Genomic DNA, 23,803 nt, shown 5'->3' on the forward strand with positions numbered 1-23,803 from the left:
AGACCAGAAGAACACTGCACATCACCCAGGGAAGAGTGGAAGGAAAAGACTGACAAAATGCAGTGAAGATCTGTGAGTAGAACTCTCCACCTAGGGAGGCTGGAACCCATCCCCACTCTCATGGCAGGAATGCCTCACGATCCAGTCCCCTGGCTGGAAATAAAAGTCTCCTTCTCTAGAATGGGGGGGGGGGGGGGTAGAGTGGCACTTGGGAAGGGAGGCACAGCTGAACAGTGATCACTTCTTTTGTTTAGTGAACTCAGATCGCTGGATCATGGCTTTAAAGGCAGCAATAGTTTCAATCCACCGAGGACAAAAAGCAGCCAACAGAGAGGTATGGTTGATGCTTCTGTGTTCAACACGTGGGAGAACAGAAGAAAGAAACTGAATTGTCTCACCCAGCGTGATTTGGTAAAAGCAAAGACAAAACTTCAAGGAGCTTCTTTTAGAAAGAAAAACACATTTTGTATACAAAGAGGAAGAACAGGTTTTATCCAGTAATAGAGATCATAGAATGATGACATCTGAACACCAGGTCCAAGAAGGGACAAAAGTTCTGAAACTTAAAATGAATATTGCTGATAAAGAAAATTTCAATAGACCTACAGAGAACAAAAATAATATAAGGATGGAAAAAATGGTATTCCTTTAAAACCTTTTAATGAATTAATCAATTCAACTATAGTACTCAATATACATAATTTGAAAGATAATAATGGAACTGTTCAGTTGTTACCAATTGAAGATGATTCCCAAAGTCAACATGGGACATTTAGACAGGGATTTCACTTTTAAAAATAGTAAAGAAAACCAAATGACTACAGAAAAACCAATGCAAGGTGTTACTAACATTCCCAAGAAACCTGTGCTGGGATCTTACCGTGGCCAAATTGTTCAGTCTAAGGTGACTTCATTTAGAAAACCTCTGCAAGTCAAAGACGCGAGGTCTGCCACAACCCAGAAACTTTCAGCTACTGTCTCTGAAGTCACAGAGCCTCAGCCTGTAAACACCGGCAGTGTAACAGTGAAAAATAACAGCACCTCAAACAGAGCTGCCACACAGTTTGTGAGCACTACCTGTAGGACCTACGGCTTGTGCTACCTCCTATTAGATGTCACCACAATAATAGCCAGGACAAGGTGAAACAGGGCATTAGCAGACTTCTGCCAGTGTTATAGTCCAGAAAGGGCCTACTGGAAAGGGATTACTACAGTTAAAAGCAAATTTATCTAGGGTCAAAATCAGTTCTTCTCAAAAAACAAAAAGAAACAAGATGTCATCAGGAAACCTGGCTTCTTTGTGCCTAAGAGTCTCCCCCTGAGTACCTCTTTGTTGCTCAGATGTGCCCCCCCGCCCCAACTAAGCCACCTCGGCGGGTGATCTCACTGCCCTCCCCACTACGTGGGACCTGACTCCCAGTGTGTAAATCTCCCTGGCAACGCAGGACATGACTCCTGGGGATGAATCTGGACCCAGCATCATGGGACTGAGAACATCTTGACCAAAAGGGGGATGCGAAATGAAACGAAATAGTTTCAGTGGCTGAGAGATTTCAAATGGAGTCGAGAGGTCACTCTGGTGGACATTCTTATGCACTATACAGATAACACTTTTTAGGTTTTAATGCATTAGAATAGCTAGAAGTAAATACCTGAAACTATCAAAGCCCAACCCAGTAGCCTGGACTCTTGAAGATGATTGTACAATAATGTAGCTTACAAGGGGTGACAGTGTGATTGTGAAAACCTTGTGGATCGCCCTCCCTTTATCCAGTGTATGGATGGATGAGTAGAAAAATGGGGACAAAAAGCTAAATGAAAAATAGAGTGGGATGGGGGGGTTATTTTTTATTCTTATTCTGATTCTTTCTGGTGTAAGGAAAAAGTTCAAAAATAGATTGGGGTGATGAATGCATAACTATTTGATGGTACTGTGAACAGTAGATTGTACACCATGGATGACTGCATGGTATATGAATATATTTCAATAAAACTGAATTTAATTTAAAAAAAAAAAAAGAAAGAAACCTGGCTTCTGAAACTATAACCAGGCCAGCTTCATCTACTAACATCAAACTGAGAGAAAAGTCCAAAACCATTGACCAGCAAAGACATACTGCAGCCCAAGCAACCTTTGTTAGACCAGCTCAGCCCAAAGAAACTGCAGAGGAGAGAAAAATCCATCTGACTGAGTGGAAAGCTGGCAGGGGAAGAGTGCTGAAAAGGCCTTCTAGCTCTGTACTTACCCAGATAGAACCTGAAGGACAAAATGAAAACCCTGTTGGGTCTTCCTGGACTACCATGGCAGAAGAGGATAAGCAGAGACTGTTTACTGAAAAAGTAAACAAGACATTTTCTGAATTTCTGAACCTGATTAATGAGGGATGCCCAAAAGAAGAAATACTGGCCACACTGAATGACCTGGTTAAAAATATTCCGGATGCCAAAAACCATGCCTTGCACATCTTGAACCAATCACAAGTCCTATTGAAAATATTATCACAATCTATGGGAAAGCCATTCTGGCAGGGGCTCAGCCTATTGAGGACATGTGATGTGCAACTGTAGATATTCTAATGCTGAAGAGTCAAGAAAAAGTTAGTTTTGGAGAAAAGACTTAGGCTTGTACAGCCACAGAACAAATCCAAGAAGTTAACACTGATAATATAGGTGTAAACCTAGAGCCAGGAAAACTGGAAATGGAAAATAAACAACTTAGAAATGTGGTATTTCAAAATTGTGAAAAAGAACAAGAGGACAAAACAACAGAGCCATCAGTGATGCTAAAACCCCCAGTAAAGAATCTAGAGGGAGTTGCTCAATTAAATATAATGTTTCTACCACACCATATTGCAAAGCGTAAAAAAGAAGATGCAGTTTGATGAAACAAATTCAACATTTAAAGAGCTGATGTTTCTAACACCAGTGAGATGTTCTCGATGTCTTCAAGAGAACAATTCCAAATTGCCAGATAGGCTAAGAGACCATTATCCTTGTGTGTCTTCACTGAAGCAGTTGGCAGAATCGGGAAGCGAAACAGATACTTTAGTCTGCCCTCCTAATACAGCGCTCGGCAGGACACGCTCAGAGGCTGAGACAGAAATAAAGCTCAGATGAGGAATGGGGTTTTAATATAAATACTGTAATGCTGCATCATCAGAAAATGAGATGTTCTAGGTAAAATTTGTGTTTATATAAAAGAAAGTTCTTTGTGTTAAGAAGGAAAAGGTGCTAAACTTAGTAGATATTACAAACCTTAAAGCTAGCCTGAGTTCCCTTCTTAGTTAAAATTTTAACTTCTGTAGCTTCGTTTGATGTAATTTATAGATTATTTGATTGGAGTTAGGGATGGAATATATAATATTTAATAACTGTCATTCTAGTTTAGGTAGCATTTCTAAAAGAACTAATATTAAACTTGTTTGCTTTAAATCATGTCCCCTGAAACCTAACCGTTACATACAGTAAACATTTCTCTTCTCCTCACAATACCAATAAAATTGTTTTGTAAAGCCCTGAAGTAATATTTAAATAACATACATAATCTACCAACTCTATACAGTTTCAGGTAAGTGATTTTTCATTGTAAAAGATTAGTTTTAAAACAAATGAATATGATGGAAGATCATGTTTCACCTTATGTTCATTCATTCCATTTGTGTAATAGCAGGTAGCTTTGTCTATTTATTATCTTTTGTTCTGGAAAGTAGGACTTTTATTCCTTTTTAACTGTGTACCTAATAAGCATCCAATAAATTCAAATACCTGTTAAAAAAAAAAAAAAAAAAAAAAAAGCAACCAACAGGCACTGTTTCAACTTTGCCCCTGACAGGGTGGAAACACAGGTGATTTAGAGAGACAGTGAATTCTTGGGGCTGTGGAGAACAGTTTGCTTAAAGGTGTCTCTTCTCCAAGAAAAGGTGAGGGGCATGGACCATTACTGCTGGCAACATTTGATTAGCAAATTCAGATCACTGGGACCCGGCTCTGAGCTATGGTTTTAACCACCCCAAACAAAAGTGGCTGGCAACCTCTGTTTCAACTCAGACCACAACAGGTGGAATCAGTTAAGACTTAAAGGAACAGTATCACCTTAAGACTGCAGGGAACAGTTTGCTAAAGAGCATCATTTGCTGGGCAGGCCAGGAAAGCACAGATTCAGGGAGCCATACAAGGGAAGTTTGATCTCCCTCCGGGTCTCCTCCCCAGGACACTTGGAATGAATCTACACCCCCTTTGTGGGTCCCTGGCCCTGTTTTGAATAGGAAATACTGACTTAGGAATGTCCTTTCTGGAATGACCCTCATCAAAGAATTTGCCCTCCAGGCAAAAACAGCTAGAGACAATGGAAACTAAAAAATATAGACAGCGGCAAAGAAAAAACAAACAGAACAGATCAACATTCCTGGAGAAGGAATAGGGAAAAGGAAGCTCTCCCTGAGGGTGAAACAATTGCAAAAATGCTGCAATCTCAAAAACTGTACCATATATCCAGGGCAAGAATCAAATGAATAAGAGCTGAAAAAATCGAATCAGTTAAACATGAGCTATTCTCTAGAGTAAATTGAACCAAGTGTCACAGAAGAGCGTTAACACATAGCCAAGCAAAAAGAAAGCCCTAGGAAAGAGAGGGAAACTAACCTTCAGAGTAAATTCATCAAGATAATCAGAAGCCTAGACACTAGCAAAAAATTATAAGCCATACTAAGAAACAGGAAGATATGGCCCAGTCAAGGGAACAAATTGAAACTTCAGAGCAGACACAGAACTGGAAACAACTAATCAAAGATGTTCAAACAAATCTCCTAAATCAATTCAAAGGATGAAGGAAAATATGCATAAAGGCATAAAGGATATTAAGAAGAAACTGTGTGAGCATAAAGAAGAATTTGAGAATATAAAAAGAAACATAACAGAAATATTGTGAATGAAAGGCACAATAGAAGAGATTACAAATACACTAGAGGCATACAATAGCAGATTTGAACAGGTAAAAGAAAGATTCCGTGATCTAGAAGATTAAACAATTGAAATCTTACAGACAGAAGAATAACTGAGATAAGAATGGAAAAAAATTGAGCAAGGTCTCAGGGATTTGAATGACAGCATAAAGTGCACAAACATACATGTCAGGGGTGTCCCAGAAGGAGAAGAGAATGAAAAATGGGAAGAAAGAACACTTGAGGAAATAATGGTCAAAATTTTCCCAACTCTTATGAAGGATATAAATATACATGTTCAAGAAGTGCAACATACTCCAAACAGAAAAAAATCCTAATACACCTACTCTGAGACACATGCTAGTCAGAATGTCTAATGCCAAAGAGAAAGAGAGAATTCAGAAAGCCACAAGAGAAAGTGATTCATCACATACAAGGAATCTACAGTAAGATTAAGTGCCAGTTTCTAATCAGAAACTATGTAGGGTAAGAAGACAGTGGTATGATATGTTTAAAGTACTGAAAGAGAAAAACTGCCAGCCCAAAATTCTTTATCCAGCAAAACTGTCCTTCAAAAACGAGGGAGAGTTTAGGATGTTCACAGATAAGCAGAAACTGAGAGCACTCATCAACATGAGACCTGCCCTACAAGAAATACTAAAAGGAATTCTGCAGGTTGGAAGGAAAAGATAAAAGAGAGAGGTTTAGAGGAGAGTGTAGAAATAGAGACTCTCAGTAAAGGTAACTAAGAGGGTAAAGAGAGAGACCAAAAAAAAAGATATGACATATAAAAAACAAAGGATAAAATGGTTGAAGTAATGTCATTGACTGTTAATGGATTAAACTCCCCAATCAAAGATAGATTGACAGAATGCATAAAAAATAAAAGTATGGTCCATCTATATGCTGTCTACAAGAGACTCACCTTAAACCCAAGGACACAAATAGATTGAATATAAATGGTTGGAAAAAGATTCCCCATGCAAACAGTAACCAAAAAGAACTGGCGTAGCTACACTAATATTGGACAAAATAGATGCTAAATGCAAAGCTGTTATAAAAGACAAAGAAGGACACTATATATTAATAAAATATGCAATCCACCAAGAAGAAATAACAATCATAAATATCTATGCACCTAACTGTGGTGCCCCAAAATACATGAGTCAACACTGGCAAACTAAGGGAGAAATAGATGTCTCTACAATAATAGTAGGAGACTTCAATACAACACTCTCATCAATACAAAGAACATCTAAACAAAGGATCAATAAGGAAACAGAGAATCTAAATAATATGATAAAAGAACTAGACCTAACAGACAAATTCAGAATATTGCATCCCAAAAAGAGCAGGATATACATTCTTCTCAAGTACACATAGATCATTCTCCAGAACAGACCACATGCTGGGTCACAAAACAAGTATAAATAAATTTTAAATGATTTAAATTCCTCTGACCATAATAGAATCAAGTTGGAAATCAATAACAGGTGAACTGGAACATTCACAAATATGAGCAGGTTAAACACTACACTCTTAAACAATCAATGCATCAAAGAAGAAGTTGCAAGGGAAATCAATAAATATCTCAAAACCAATGTGAACATAAATTATTAAAACTTATGGGATGCAGTGAAGGCAGTGCTGAAAGGGAAATTTATAGCCCTAAATGCCTACATTGAAAAGGAAGAAAAAATCTAAAATCAAAGACCTAACTGCCACACATGGAGGAGCTAGAAAAGGAACAACAAATTAATCTAATCCCAAAGCAGGCAGAAGGAAAGAAATAACAAAGATTAGAGCAGAAATAAAAGAAATTGAGAATTAAAAAACAATAGAGAGAATCAACAAAACCAAAACTTGGTTCTTTGAGGCGATCAACAAAATTGACAAATACTTGGCTACACTGACAAAGGAAAAAAGAGAAGACGCAAATAAATAAAATCAGAAATGAAATAGGGGACATTACTATGGACCCCAAAGAAATAAAAGGGATCATAAGAGGATACTATGAACAATGTATGCCCACAAATTAGACTACTTAGATGAAATGGACCAAATTCCTACAAACACATGAACAAACTCCACTGATTTTAGAAGAAATAGAAGACCTCAACAGACCAATTACACGAGACCAAATCAGTTATCAAAAACCTCCCAACACTGATGCTGATGTTGTCACAAACATTAGGTCTGGTGGTTTGATGTGCTAAGACCTCTATCATGGGACTTGCCCTTATGAAGCTCGTTACTGCAAAGGAGAGGCTAAACTTGCATATATTTGTGCCTAAGAGTCTCCCCCTGAGTACCACTTTGTTGCTCAGATGTGGCCCTCTCTCTCAAGCTAAGCCACCTCGGCAGGTGAACTCACTGCTCTCCCCCTAGTGGGACCTGACTCCCAGGAGTGTAAATCTCCCTGGCAACACAGGATATGACTTCTGGGGATGATGTGAACCCAGCATCATGGGATTGAGAATATCTTCTTGACCAAAAGAGGAATGCAAAAAGAAACGATATTAAGTTTCAGTGGCTGAGAGATTTCAAGTGGAGTTGAGAGGTCACTCTGGTGGATATTCTCATGCACTATATTGACATCACCTCTTGGGCTTTAATGTATTGGAGTAGCTAGAAGTGAATACTTCAAGGTGTCAAACTCCAACCCAGCAGTCTGGACTCCTGAAGACAACTGTATAACAATGTAGATTACAAGGGGTGACAGTGTAATTGTGAGAACCTTGTGGATCACACTCCCTTTATCCAGTGTATGGACGGATGAGTAGAAAAATGAGGACAAAAACTAGAAGAAAGGTAGGGTGGGATGGGGGGATGATTTGGGTGTTCTTTTTTACTTTTATTTTTTATTCTTATTCTGATTCTTTCTGACGTAAGGAAAATGTTCAGAAATACATTGTGATGAATGCATAAACTGTACGATGATGCTGTGAACAGCTGATTGTACACTATGGATAACTGTATGGTATATGAATGTTTATAAAACTGAATTTAATTAAACAAAAAGCACTTCCCAACAAAGAAAATCCCAGGACCAGATGGCTTCACAGGTGAACTCTACCTATCGTTCCTAGAAGAATGAATACCAATCCTGCTCAAATTTTTCAAAAAAAATTGAAGAGGGGGGAACACTTCATTCTAAAAAGACAACACTGCTCTAATACCAAAACCAGATAAAGATACTATAAGAAAAGAAAATTACAGACCAATTTCTCTAAGGAATATAGATGCAAACATCCTCAACAAAATACTTGCAAACCAAATCCAACAGCACACTGAAAGAATTATACACCATGATCAAGTGGATTTTATTCCAGTTATGCAAGAGTGGTTCAACACAAGAAAATCAAGTAATGTATTACATCATATTAACAACTTGAAGGAGAAAAGCCACACAATCATACTGACTCAGAGCAGGCATCTGACAAAATACAGGACACTTTCTTGATGAAAGCACTTCATGCAAAAGAATGAAAGAAGACCCCTACTTCACACATTATACAAAAAAAAATAACTCAAAATGGATCAAAGACCTAAATATAAATGCCGGGACTATAAAACTCCTAGAAGAAAATACAGGGAAACATCTTCAAGATCTTGTGGTAAGCAATGGTTTCTTAGACTTTACACCCAAAGCATAAGGAATGAAAAAAAAAAAATAGATAACTGGGACCTCCTCAAAATTAAATACTTTTGTGCAGCAAAGGACTTTGTCAAGGAAGTAGAAAGGCAGCCTACTCAATGTAGGAAAATATATATATCTGATAAGAGTTTAATATCTAGGATTTATAAAGAAATCCTACAACTCAACAATAAAAAGACAAGCAGCACAATTTAAAAAACAGGCAAAAGACTTGAATAGACATTTTTTCCAAAGAGGAAATGCAAATGGCTAAAAAGCACATGTAAAGATGTTCAACATCATTAACTATTAGGGAAATGCAAATCAAAACCACAACGAGGTATCATTTCACCCCTACTAGAATGGCCACTGTTAAATAAACAGAAATCTACAAGTGTTGGAGAGGATGTGGAGAAACAGGAACACTCATTCACTGCTGGTGGCAATATAAATGATGCAGTCACTGTGGAAGATAGTTTGATGGTTCCTCAAGAAACCAAGTATAGAATTTCCGTATGATCTGACAATCCCACTACTAGGGGATATATACCCAGAAAAACTGAAAGCAGGGACGCGAAAAGACATCTGCACAACAATGTTCATAGCGGCATAATTCGCAATTGCCAAAAGATGGAAGCACCTCTGCTTCCATCAAGCAATGAATGGTTAAACAAAACAAGATATATACATATAGTGGGGTATTATTCAGCTGTAAGAAGGAATGAATTCCTAAAGCATGCAACAACATGTATGAACCTTGAGGACATTATGGTGAGTGAAATAAGCCAGACACAAAAGGACAAATATTGTATGATCTCACTAATATGAACTAACTATAATAAGCAAATTCTTAGAGTTAGAATCTAGAATATAGGTTACCAGGAGAGAGAATGAGGGTAGAGAATGGGGAGCGGATGCTTAATTTATGCAGAATTTCAATTAGCTTGACTGTAAATGTCTGGAAATGGATAGAGGTGATCATAGTACATTATTGTGAGTGTAATTAACAGCACTGTGTGTGATTGTGGTTGAAAGCAGAAGTTCAGGGTCATGTATGTCACTAGAAGGAAAGCTAGAGGATAAAACATGCTGTGGATAATGACTGTGCTTAATAGTACAAATATAAGAATGTTCTTTGATAAACTAGAACAAATATATGTCACCATTACAAGATGCTAATAATAGGGTGGTATATGGGAAAAATACACCTAATGTAAACTATGGACTATAGTTAACGGTAGTATTTTAATATTCTTTCTTCAGTTGTAATAAAGGTTCCACACCAATGCTAAGTGTCAATAATGAGGGGACAGTAAAAGATATATGGAGTTTCTGTTTTGGGAACAATGGAAACATTCTAGAAAACTGATCACCATGATGAATGCATGACTCTGTGATTATACCATGAGCCTCTGATTGTATTCTTTGGATGGACTGTATGGTATGTAAATATATCTCAATAAAACTTCTCTAAAAAAAATTCAATGTCCTCCTGAATAATAAGAGAGTGTAGGAAGGACTTCGAGAGTAGCAGCCCAACTTCTCATGAGATATCCTGATACAAATAACCTTTGCCATTTTCTCCACCCCAAACATTCCATCTCTCTGAGCTGGAGATGGTCTTGGATTCTGCTCTATAAGGAGCTGCAGGGAAAACAAAATAGAGATCTTTAACAGCACTTGAATGTTCAACACACAACCCCTTAACAAATAGAAGTTCAAAATCAGGGCCCTCCAGCCGGGCAGAGTACAGCTGTTGTACCCTGAGTCCATGCCATCATTTTGAAACAAAAAACAAAGCAGCAGTAATAAAAATAAAATTTGTACTTAAAAAAAAAATTGGACCCTACCCACTCATGTTTATGTATAAACCAAATACCAGCAAAACAAACTGGTGGTTCAACTGGCATTTTAGTCATGAGCCATTGCATTAATCAAACAAGCTATGGGACACCCACAGGCATCTCTTATTTTTATGGTGCTGGATGGCAGGAAAGACCAGGTAGGTGTCCAGGTATCCTTCTGCTCACAGAGAGGCCTGCAGCCTTCCCTATTTCCACAGAAATAAACCTTCATGAAAAATCATAAGAGTGTTCAGAATCTTCAAGAGGAGAAACTCCTTCTAAGATCAGGCTTCAAAACTTTTTTGGAGAGAAATAAAAACTCCAAAGCATGTCTTTATGGCCAATCCTATTTTAAACTACTGCTGTCTGTTCTGGTCACTTAAGCCAGTTAATTCTTTCCCCACACCAGGCCTTCTTGCTCATGGGGGATATGAATGGGTCCATGCCCCTTTGAAAACTTGTGCTTTCTGAGACTGCTTTTGTTTTCACAGGCCACTGGATAAGGGGATTTCCTAATGCGCTTAGGAAAATGTAGCTCAAGCTGATGAAACCATGTTCTACACGCTATTGCGCCCTAAAGTGCTGTAGAGAAAGTGTGACAACCTCCAGCTGTCCACAGCTGGCCTCTGAAAAACTGCTTCTTGAAATTAAATGCAGCAGCTGCAAGAGCAAGGCCAGAGGCATTGTGGGAAGTCACCTGCGTCAAGGCGAAGCTGAGGAAGACACCAAAGGATGAGTGATCAGGGAAGTGACTCTGTGGTTTTTACTGGTGGAACCAGCTCCACTTGGGTTAAGAAGTCAATGGAAAAATGATCCTTCCTCAGTTACTTTTATTTTGTTTTTGTTAAAATTTCTTTTGGAAAAATTAAATATCTGGACCTCTTTATGGAAATAGTTGTTATGGTCTCAGGAAAAAAAAAGATACGTTTTTTTCACGGAGTTTGAATCAATTTGGTCAGGGAATGCCTGGGGGTGTAGAAAGCCCCAACACAGGGTGGATGCTTCTTTTGCCGTTAAACATTTTGAAAATAAACTTTCTGCTGAGTATATTCTGGGGCACTGGACTAACAAAGCATTTGTTCCACAGTGAGAGGCACCATTGTCTCGACAGGAAGGCTTGGCTCTAACCAGCACAGACTGAAGTCCCCCTCCTCCAGGCAGGGAAATTCCCTCTTTGGTTTGAAGCTGGTTGCTTGTGTTGCTAAGTTGCTGGCATAATATTTTTTTTTCCTGAAGTTGATGTTTCATGTTTGGGAGGGGGAGAGGAAAACAATTTATTTGTTATTCAATCAATATCTTTCATGATAGAGTACATGTTTTTAAGGGGGACATATTTGGGAAGAATTTTGTACCATTTCACCATTATTTTCGGAAAGTGCTTGTGGAAGGAAGTGGTTTTTTTACCCTCTACATGTACTGTACTCTCTCTTCCTGAGTGAATGGGTTTAAGGAAAATGAGATGCCTTTTAAAACCATCCTAATGGAAAGTCCAGTTTTTTCTTTAACTCAGGCAGACACCCTGGATTTCAATCAGATCTGAAGTTCCCATCATTTTCCAGCAGGCCATTTGGGAGCCAATTTTGAGACCTGAACTCATCAATCCTCAACCCAGATCTAAAGAGAGAGTATCACAAGTACACAAGATAGGAAACATTGATTCTTTTGCATTCTCCTCACAATGCCTCACACAAGTACTTTGCACATGGTAAACAGTCAATAAAGTTTAACCTAAAACAGACTAATTTAGCTCACTATAGGCATACAAATGCACAAAACTTCTTAAATGGAACCTTCTCAGCCCATTATTTTTGGTCCCATTTTTGTTTCTTAAACTTGTCCTTTTAACAGAAATGGATGGCACTCCATGAACCCAGCCTTTCCCTCTGGAAATTTCCCACTGATTGGTCTGCGATCATATAGCTTACCAAATGGCCTAAGACTCCTGGAACAAAAGCTCTTATTTGCCTCTGATCCTGCTTTATAACTTCATTTCTTTGGATCTTCAGTTTGTAAATGTGTCCTATTAAAAAGCAAATATTCCTGGGGAAAACCAAACTGTATAATAGTCCCCTTAACCTGAGACTGGTTGAAAGAAAGTTAAGAGCATGTCACTGTGAGAAGGAATGAGGTGGGGTGAGAGCAGGAATGGGTGACAGGAAGAAGCCCTGTTGCAAGGGGGCAGGGAGAAATCCACTTAAAGGGAAACAGAATGGCTTCTAAAGCCTAATTTCACATAATTAACATTTCATATAATTTACAACCATGCTGGAAGCCAGTCCTGCCCCTCCCCACAGGGGATACATAAGGAACACTTTCAACTCCTCAGAAGAAAAGATTTTTGTAAATACAAAACATAATTATCGTTACATCTGTTTCCTAGAATAGATGAAGGACTTTTTATCCAGGTGTCTAGTGTCTCTTTGTGTCCTCTGTTTCAAGCGGGTTCATTTATAATTCTGTATCTGTTTTGAGAGATTATATATGGGTAATGTTGAGGGAAGATGGCAGAGGATAAGACAGAAAATATGGCAGCAGATGAGAAAGGATATGAGCAGTTTATACATTACCAGTGGTTCACCCTCCGACATGGGAGAGGAACAGGAGTCTATTTTAGTTTGGATTCTCCAGGAAGCAGACCCTAAGACAGAGCTTTGAGTACAAGTAGTTTCTTTGGGAGGTGATCTCAGGAAGCACCAGCAGGGGAATGAGGAAGGAGACAGGGAAGGATAGAAAGCCAATAGCACATAATCAAGGAGTTTACAAGGGGGATGGTGGAGTAGTGAACTCCAGGACTCAGACCTTCCATCAAAGCACCTAATAAACAGGCAGGGATAGTCGGAAACAACTTTTCTGGGGCTCCAGAGGCACAGCGCCCAGGGAGGCACAGGAGGAAGGGGCCAATGAACTACAATAAAGAAGAGTGAGCAGCTCTGCATGGTGGCTGCCAGCACCTACCCCCCACTCTTTCAGCAGGCCACCTCGAGGTCCAGCTCCTAGCTAGCTGCTGCTGCTGTGAGAAAGGAACAGAAAAATCCTCTTCCCCAAGAACAAGGGTGGGCATGGCCAAGCCACGGATCACAACTTTTGATTAGTGAATTTGGATCCCTGGTTCCCAGCTCCGAGTTACTGTTTTAAACCACCCTGGAAATAGGTGTTATCAGCCATTGTTTCAACCCCACCTGTGACTGGGGCAGAGGCAGTGGAGATTTAAAGGCAAAGTGTCTCCTTAGGACTGCAGGAAAAGTTTGCTGAGGGGTGGCATTTGCTGGGCAGGCCAGGAAAGTGCAGCTTTGGAGACCATAAAAGAAACTTTGGGCACCCTTCCTGATCCCCTCCCCAGGGCACCTGGGAGCTGGTCTTCAACCCCTTCATGGGTCCCTAGCCCTGTTTTTGACTGGGAAATACTGACTTAGGAGGTCCTCTTCTGGGTGACCCTCTTCCCAGAATTTACCCTCCAGGCAAAAGCAGCTAGAGACAAAAAAAAGTGGTGTTAAAAAAGAAAAAAAAACTATAGAGGCAAAACAAAAATAAACAGAGCAGATCAAGTTTCCCACAGAAGGAACAGAAGAAAGGAAACTGTCTCCTAGAGGCCAAACAGTTGAACAAAAAGTGCAATCTTAAAAATAGGACTGCATATCCAGGGCAAGAAGCATGATGAAGAGCTGAAAAAATGTGATTAGTTAAACACAGACTATTCTAAAGATCTAGAATAAGTTGAACTAAGTGTCAAAGAAAAGACCTAACAAAAAGCCAGTCAATAATAAAACCCTAGGCAAGAGAGTAAATTCATCAAGATAATCAGATGCCTTCAGAGTAAATTCATCAAGATAATCAGATGCCTAGATATCAGCAAAATATTACAAGCCACACTAAGAAACAGGAAGATACTAAGAAACAGTCAAGGGAACAAATTAAAACTTCAGAGGAGACATGGAACTTAGAACAACTAATCAAAGATGTTCAAATAAATCTCCTGTATCAATTCAAGGAGATGAAGGAAAATGTGGTAAAGAGGTAAAGGATATTATGAAGATGCTGTATGAGCAAAAGAAGAATTTGAAAGTATGAAAAGAAACATAACAGAAATCATGGGAATGAAAGGTACAATAGAAGAGATTAAAAATACACTAGGGGCATACAGAAGCAGATTTGAACAGGAAGAAGAAAGAATCAGCAAAGCAGAAGACAGGACAATCAAAATCTCACAGACCAAAAGAACAGATAGAGAAAAGAATGGAAAAATAGAGAAAGGTGTCAGGGAATTGAACGGCAGCACAAAGGGCACAAATATACATGTCATGGGTATCCCAGAAGGAGAACAGAAGGGGAAAAGAGAAGAATATTTGAGAAAACAATGGCCAAAAATTTCCCAACTCTTATGAAAGACATAAGTTTACGTGTCCAAGAAGCGCAACATACTCCAAAGAGGATAAATCCTAATAGACCTACTCTAAGACACACACTCATCAGAATGTCTAATGCCAAAGATAAAGAGAGAATTCAGAAAGCAGTGAAAGTATTTTGTCATATACAGAGGATCCACAATAATACAAAGTGCCAATTTCTCATAAGAAAACACAGAGGCGAGAAGATAGTGATATGATATATTTAAGATACTGAAAAACAAAACTTGCCAGCCAAAAATTCTTTATGCAGCAAAACTGTCCTTCAAAAATGAGGGAGAGTTTAAAATATTCAGATAAACAGAAGCTGAGAGAGTTCACCATCATGAGACCTGCCCTACAAGAAATAACAAAGGTAGTTCTGTAGGCTAAAGGGAAAACACAGGAAAGAGGGGCTTGGAGTAGAGTGAAGAAATGAAGATATCAGTAAGGGTAACGAAAAGTGTAAAAAGAGAGACCAAAAAAAAAAAAAAAAACAAACAAACAAACAAAAAAAAAACATGACATATAAAAACCAAAGGATAAAATGGCTGAAGTACTGCCTTTACAGTAATAATATTGAATGTTAATTGACTAAACTCCCTAATCAAAAGATACAGATTGGAAGAATGGATAAAGAAGTATAATCCAACGATATGCTATCTACCAGAGACTCACCTTACACCCAAAGACTAAAATATGTTAAAAGTAAAAGGTTGGAAAAAGGTACTCCATGCAAACAGTAACAAAAAGAAGATCTAGGGTAGCTATATTAGTATCAGACAAAATAGACTTTAAATGCAAAACTGTTACAAGAAACAAAGAAGGACACTACGAAGAAATAATGGCCAAGCTGCTTGCACTGCACCATGGACTAGCTGGAAAGCCTTCCTTATTTTGGGTTCCATTCAAAGTTGTTAGTTTTGGGGTCACTTGGTGTATAGCTGTGAGCTACACAACCAAATGTTGTGCCTCTGATGTGATGGAGAGGGCTTAAAGTACATCCATGTAGGCGTCACTTTGGAGGGGTTCTTATATCATGTCTGTTGATCAATGAACTCCAGATATGACACTTGTATTTTCAAGGCAATTATCTCTTACCCTGCAACAGGAATGTATCTTACTACTCCCCACCTCCAGGACTGCCAGGTGGTATAAACAATGTAGTAGACCACAGATGTTGAAGAATAGGGAGATGATAAAGGTCTCTGAGGACTAAATTGTGCCACAAGGACAGAGTTATTGAAAATTTGAGGTAACCAGAGGTAATCCAGCTCTTTCTGGTGTTGTCTGCTTATTGGAATAGAGCAGTAGCATTGTACTTATACACTGATGTTCACAAAAACATTATTCACAACAGCCAAAAGATGGAAACAACCCAAGTGTCCATCAGTAAATGAATGGATAAACAAAATGTGGTATATCCATACAATGGAACACCATTTAGCTATAAAATGGAATGACATTCTGATACATGCTACAACATGGCTAAACCTTGAAAACATGCTAAGTGAAATACGTCAGACAAATATTGTATGATTCTACTTACATGAAGTATATAGAATAAGCAAATTTGTGTGTATAGAAAGTAGATTCAAGGCCACCAGTGACTGGGCAGAGGAGAAAGAGAGAGTGTCATAGATTGTATCATGTACCCCAATAAAAGACATGTTCTTGGTCTTAATCTACATTCATACCACACAATTGTGTGAAACCATTGTAAATAGGAACTTTTGAAGACATTGTTTATTAAGATGTGACTAAATTGAATCAGGGTGAGTCAATGTGTATTGTTCAAGGCTTTAGAAAGACAGGAAATTCAAACACAGACAAGTGGGAAGACATAGAATCCAGAGAAAGACACAGGAAGAGACCAAGGACATTGCCATGTGATGGAGGCACAAATGCAAATCAAGGAACCCCAGACAGTGTGGCAAACCATCACCAGAGTTCTACATACTCCAAGGGAAAGCCTTGCCAACACCTTGATTTGGAATTTATAGCCTCCAAAACTGTGAGCCAATAAATTCTTATTGTTTAATTCAACCCATTGTGTGGTATGGCCATAGTGGCCCTGGAAAACCTAAGAGGGAATTATTGCTTAATGGGTGCAAAGCTTCTGTTTTGGTGATGAAAATTCTGGTAACAGAAAATGGTGATAGTAGCACAACATTGTAAAAATACTTAATGTCATTGATTGCACATTTTAAATGGTTAAAATGGAAATTTTGGGTTATATATGTATGATACCACATTTTTTTAAAAAAAAGAGGCAAGAAAGGATTCTTCCTAAGAGCTTTTGGAGGGTGGATAGCCCTGCTGACACCTTGAGTTTGGACTTCTAGCTTCCAGAATTGTGAGAGAATACATTTTTGTCATTTAAGTCAAAAGAAGAAGAAGCAAGCATTGAACAGCTTAATGACTATGTAACAGACAGCAGGGACTGCATTATCCAGAAAAGAGACACCACTAGTTAAAACAACCTAAATTGAAGTCAACACCTACATAAGCCTACAGTACTCTTCTTTCTTCAGAACTTATCCACATTTTGCACAGGTCAAACAGGCAAGGTGAAGAGATATACATATCTTTAAAGTTTCCCCCAGGATGCGATTTAACTTTTGATTTACTAGTTACTATAGCTTTTTACTTTTGATTTCCTATTTACTTCATATCAAAATAGCCAGTGTGGGAACTCTGCCTGATGCTATTTCAACAATTTGTTCACGATCGGGAAAACAACCGGGCACACTTCAGGGTCCAACTGGACCCAACAATAGAATATTTAGGTCAACCTCCATTTTTCAACAGACACCCATAATATTTCTCTCTGACAGGTAGACCACAGTGGTGTTATGGGTTACATAAATTGGTGTTGGCCCAAAGTCAGTGTCCAATAATTTCAAATGACCTTGGTGTGATTGCTTTCCTTTATTCACAATTACCCAATGACTTGCCACAGTCTTCCTTAAGGAGGGTTTGGAGGAAGGTCCACAGTATGCATGTTTGGTTTTTTAAATATCCATCCTCAAGAACACCAGTCTCCTCTTTACTCAAAGGACTGAATCTGTGAATTGACATTGCTAGGGAAATGGGAGATGTGGTGTACATCAGGGTTGCTCAGGCCATCAGATAAAGGGTTTTTTTTTTTTCCTGTTATACAAATCAAGAAGGATTTTAGTGGGCTCCCATCTAACTCAATCCTAGGAACCACATGATCCATTAACCAGTCTGATTAACACTTGGGTGACTGGATCCATGTGGTCAAGTGCCTTTATTTGGCTGCTGTAACCCTGAGACCTCCCAATCTCACTGAAATTCAGGGGCTCATTTTAAATATAGAATCTCCTACCAGCAATCCTAGCCTATAGAAAATATTTACTAAAACACCTTTCAAGCTAAAGCCAATGATGTTTTTACTGCAGCTTTGGTGAAAGAACCTTCTGGACCCTCTTATGAGGGATAAGTCATATAGGATAAATCCATTCCAACTCGCCCTGTCTTCCTAAGCCTTAGTATTCTTTCCACTACATTATACCAAGAAATACATGACATTCCCACTTCATCTAACATAGGACATAGTTGAGTCTGAACTTCAGTCACTCAGCTAAGCAATCAATTAGAATTCACCCAGCTGATCAAAATATCCAGTTGAATTTTGACACTCTGAGAAGTGTACCATCTTAAGAAATTTAGACTTCTTTAAAATTAAATTTTTCTCTCCTCAGTTTAGTCTCTTAAAAATCCATATCCAAACATTTCTAGAGAGTTTTGCTTACATAATTTAGAAAAAATCTCATAATTCTGTCAGTGTGTTGCATTCTTCTCCTGTTTTTGAGTTTATGTTTTGCCCCAGGTCATTCTGAGGTCTAACTTTGGTTATATATCTGAAGAAAATGAGTGGTTTCCCCTTGCAGTCCCTTAGGTGAGGTAGTTACATAATATAAAAAGCAACAGCCTTATGAGCAATAGAGAAGGAACTTCTTTGGGTACTGTATTTTCTACTGCTGCTGTAACAAATTAACATAAACTTAAAGACTTAAAACAGCACAAATTTATTATCTTATAGCTCTGAGTTTAGAAGTCTGATGTGGGTCTCCTGGGCTAAAATTAAATTGTGGACAGGATTGCATTCCTTCCTGGAGGCCTTAGGAGAGGCTGTTTCTTTGCCTTTTCCAGCTGCTAGAGGCCACCCACCTTCCTTAGGTCATGGTCCCCTTTCTCTAAATTCAAAGCCAGCAATGTTGTACCTCTGATAATTTTTTTGATAGATTTCCCTCTGACCACGGCTGGGAAAAGTTCTATACTTTTAAGGATTCATGTGATTAGACTGAGTTTACCCAAATAATCCAGAATAATCTCCCCCATATGAAGGTCCTTAAACTTAATCACATCTTCAAAGTCTCTTTTGCCTTGTGAGGTAACATATGTCTCACAGATTCCCGGAATTAGAATGTGGACATCTTTGCAATTAGTAAAGGGCAGGAATTATTCTGCCTACCAGAGCTGGCAAATGGAATTTAGTTGAAATTGGGTATTCAACATACTCTGAAGTCTCTTTTCTAATCTCTGAATCCCATTCTTTCTCAATGTACATCCTTATTATCAAATAAGATATCTGGTAAGGCTCATATTCAACTGATGAAATTTGGCAACCCAGAAAATAAACCTGTGTTTAGTTTATATCTCACTCTGCAGCAACAAGAGATAAGAAATTATGCTAACACAGGTATAGAAATTCCTAAGATTCAGGCTGTAGACCTAAATCAATAATTTAGGGACTTGAGCTTTGCATTTCCTTTCTTTAAACTCTTTACGGGCACCAGAAGCAACCGTTTGTCTCCATAGCTGTTGAATTTTTCTCGCCCTTCATACTGTTCTGTGGTAATGGCCTTCAAAGCACACTTTATTTCAGGAAGTGAAATTAAACCATAATTTAATTGGTTATTTCTCCATTGTATTCCATGGGCTACAGTTTACCATCCCTTAAATTCTAGCTGAATTTGTCTCTGCTTTTAGATACAAGACCAGAACAAATCAAATCCAAATTCCCTTACACTATTTTCCCTGAAAGTATGTGACTACTCCTTGCACTATTAGTTTGGGTCCTTAGTTGTAAGCAACAGAAAGCAACTCTTATTTAAGCCAAGAAAAAAGGTACTAAGAGATATGGGGTTGTGGGCGAGTCTTGAAAACTAGACTAGGAAGACTAACAGGAACAAAGTGGAGGAATCCAGAATCACAGCCAAAATAACCCTACAGAATGAGTCTGACAATGGAGATAATGGTACAGCCATCACCACCAGCATTGGATATTGGATGATGTAACTGACTCCACAACCACTGTAGTAATTCTACCACAAGATGAATTCCTTCCTTCCTAGTTTCCTTGCTGCACTAGATCAAGATTCAAAGTCCCGAGGAGAGAAAGTTTAAACATAGAGTTACAATAGGATCCAGCAATTTCACTCCTACTTATACACCCAAGAGAAGTAAAAACCTATGTCCATAGAAAAACAGGTACCCAAATATTCATATCAGCATTCCTCATAATAGACAAAAAGTGGAAACAACCCGCATATCCTTCACTTGATGAAAGGATAAACAAAATGTGATAGAACCCTACAATGGAATATTATTTTGGTCATAAAAAGGAATGAAGTGGGAGGTGAGGCAAGATGGCAGCATAGGGACATATGGAATTTAGTTAGTCCTCTAAAGCAACTAGTAAATAGCCAGGAACAACTAGTAAATAATCTGGAACAACTGCTGAGGGACATCCGTAACAAGACACTCATCGTACACCAGTCTGGAATAGGTGGAACAGCTAAGATCGCAGCATGGCCCCCCTCCCCAACTGGCAGGGCAGGCTGCACTGGAACATTTCCCTGTGGAAAAAAGAAGCAGTCATCTAGGAGTAAGGGAAAGTAACTCAACCAAACTCCAATTGCAGTTTTAATTAACAAATTTGGACTACTGAATACAAGCCATGAGCACAAATAAACCCAGAGAAAGCAGGAAAGGAAACCTGAGGTCTCTCCTGGCAGAGAGGAGGCAGAACAGATGGGAAAAAATAACAATAAATAAATAAAAGCAGAGGATTTTGGAGCCAGCTGACCTCAGAATACTGGTAAACAGCTGTGTCCCAAGCAACGAGGAACATAGAACCAGGTACAAATTCCAGTCAACCAGCAAAACTGGGGAGCTGCAGACTGGCTCTGAAAAGGGGATTTCTTTATTTTTTCTTTTTCTTTCCTCTCATTCTAAGTAGCTCATAAGAGAAAGTCTCAGTTATTGTCAATTGTCAGCACTGATGCAGGCAAGGGTGGAGTTAAGAGAGTCAGAGAGACAAAGGAAGGAGTCAAATGTAGGAGATAATTCCCTAAAGGGCATATCTTCCCTAAGACAGGGGAAGGGGTGGGGGCTAGCTCAAGTGGCTGCCCTGCCTCAGAGAATTCAGACCACAGAGCCTGTGGGGGCGGGGTACAAAAACAACTTAAGCTTGCCTTCTGACACCCTCAGCACCTGCTTGGATGGTCTGCTGAGAATTAAAGGCACTACACTGCTTTACACCAGTGGGGAGCTATGGGCTGACAAGAGCCACCTGCTGGGCATATTAGGAAAAGCACAGAGTCTAGAGGCCTCAGAGGAAAGTCTGACAACCTTCTGGGTCTCATTCTTAGTGAAATTTAATGCTGATTACACCCTCCTCCTGAGACCAGGGCCCATCTGGGTCTGAGAAAATCTGATTGGGGTAATCAAGGAAACCAGATGCCTAGACATCAAAAAATCATGAGTCACACCACATAAAAAGAAGATATGGACCAGTCAAAGGAACAAACTTATACTTCAAATGAGATACAGCAGTTGAAACAACTAATTAAAGATGTTCAAACATATCTTCTAAATGAAATCAATGAGCTGAAGGAAAATGTGACAAAAGAGATGAAGGATAGAAAGAAGACACTGGGTGATAGAAAGAAGAATCTGTAAGCTTGAAAAAATAAATGGCAGAACTTACGGTAATGAAAGACACAATAGAAGAGACGAAAAACACAATAGATACAACAGCAGATTTGAAGAGGCAGAAGAAAGGATTCATGAACTAGAGGACAGGCATCTGAAATCCTACACTTGAACAGATAGGGAAAAGAATGGAAAAATATGAGCAGCATCTCAGGGAACTGAATGAAAACATGAAATGCATGAATATACATGTCATCAGTGTCCCAGAAGGAGATGAGAAGGGGAAACAATAATGAAGGAAATGATCACTGAAAATTTCCCATCTCTTAAAAAAGACATAAAATTACAGATCCAAGAAGCACAGTGCACCCCTAACAGGATAGATCTGAATAACCTTCTCCAAGACACTAATCAGATTATCAAATGTCAAAGACAAAGAGTGAATTCTGAAAGTGACAAGAGAAAAGTGATCCATCACATACAAGGGAAGCTCGATAAGACTGTGGATTTCTCAATAGAAACCATGGAGGTGAGAAGCAGTGATATGATATATTTAAAATACTGAAAGAGAAAAACTGTCAATGAAGAATTCTCTGTCTGGAAAAACTGTCCTTCAAAAATGAGGGAGAGTTTAAAATATTGTCAGACAAACAAACACTGACAGAGTTGTGAACAAGACACCTGCTCTACAAGAAATACTAAAAAGAGCACTACAGGCAGATATGAAAACACAGGAGAGAGAGGTTCAGAGAAGAGTATAGAAATGAAGACCAACAGTAAGGGTAGAAATATAGAGAGAGAAAATTAAAATAAAATAACATATGACATATAAAATCCAAAAGACAAAATAGTATACAGTAGACATTACATTGAGTGAAATTAGCCAGAAACAAAAGAATAAATACTATATGGTCTCACTAGTATGAACCAATATTAATGAGTGAACCTTGAAAGTTAAAGCTGATGACACAGGTTATCAGGAGATAGAAAAAGGGTAGAGGTCAGGCATCTGATGTTGAAAGAATATAAAATATTCAACAGGATTGATTGTATAGATTCAGAAATAGATAACACAATACTGTGTGACAGCAGAACAACATTGTAAATACTCTGAACAAAGATGAGTGGTGAGTAGAGGTGAAGAGTAAGGCTAGGGGCATGTATGATACCAGAAAGAAAGATAGAGGATAAAGACTGGGACTGTATAACTTAGTGCAACTTAGAGTGGTCAATGATGGTGATTAAGTGCACTAATATAAGAATGTTTTTACTTGAGGGAGAACAAATGAATATCAACATTGCAAGGTGTTGAAAACTGGATGGTATAGGGGAAAAATACAATCAATGAAAACTAGAGACTATAGTTAACAGTAACATTGCAATATGTTTCCATTAATTGTAACAAAAGCAATATACAAAAGCTAAATGTCTATAAGGGGGATATAAGGGAGTGGAGTGGTATGGGATTCTTGATGTTGTTGTTGTTGTTGTATGACTTTTTCACTGTATTTTTTTTCTTCTATCTTTTTTTCTTCTTCATTTTTTTTCTCCTCTTCCTCTTTCATTGTGGAAGAAATGGAAATGTCCTCATAGACATTGTGGCGGTCAATGCATAACTATGTGATTATACCAGGAATCATTGATTGTTTACTTAGGATGAATTGTATGGTATGTGAATAAAACTGTTGAAAAACTAAACAGAGGGATACAAGTGCTGGAAAGAATGTGGAGAGAGGTCACTGTTGGTGGGGAAGCAGAATGGTGCAGCCCTTCTGGAGGGCAGCCTGGTGGTTCCACAGGAAGTTAAGTATGCCATATGGTCCTGAAACCCTGTTATTGGTTGTCAACTTGGAGGAACTGAGAGCAGGGACATGAGTGGACATTTGCACACTGGTGTCTGTGGAGGCAGTATTCACAATTTGCAATGGATGGAGGTGGCCTAAGGGTATGCTGACTGATAAACCGAATGGTGAACTGTGGTGTATACAGACAATGGAATACTGAGTGGCAGCAAGAAGGAATGAAGTTGTGAGG

General features: G+C 38.7%; 1 pseudogene; it reads left to right on the forward strand.

Moving 5' to 3' along the window:
- Positions 1–274: 274 nt before the first annotated feature.
- LOC119542869 lies at positions 275–3,117 on the forward strand (annotated as a pseudogene).
- Positions 3,118–23,803: the final 20,686 nt, after the last annotated feature.

This window comes from Choloepus didactylus, chromosome 8 (assembly GCF_015220235.1).
Source record: "Choloepus didactylus isolate mChoDid1 chromosome 8, mChoDid1.pri, whole genome shotgun sequence".
NCBI lineage: Eukaryota > Metazoa > Chordata > Mammalia > Pilosa > Megalonychidae > Choloepus > Choloepus didactylus.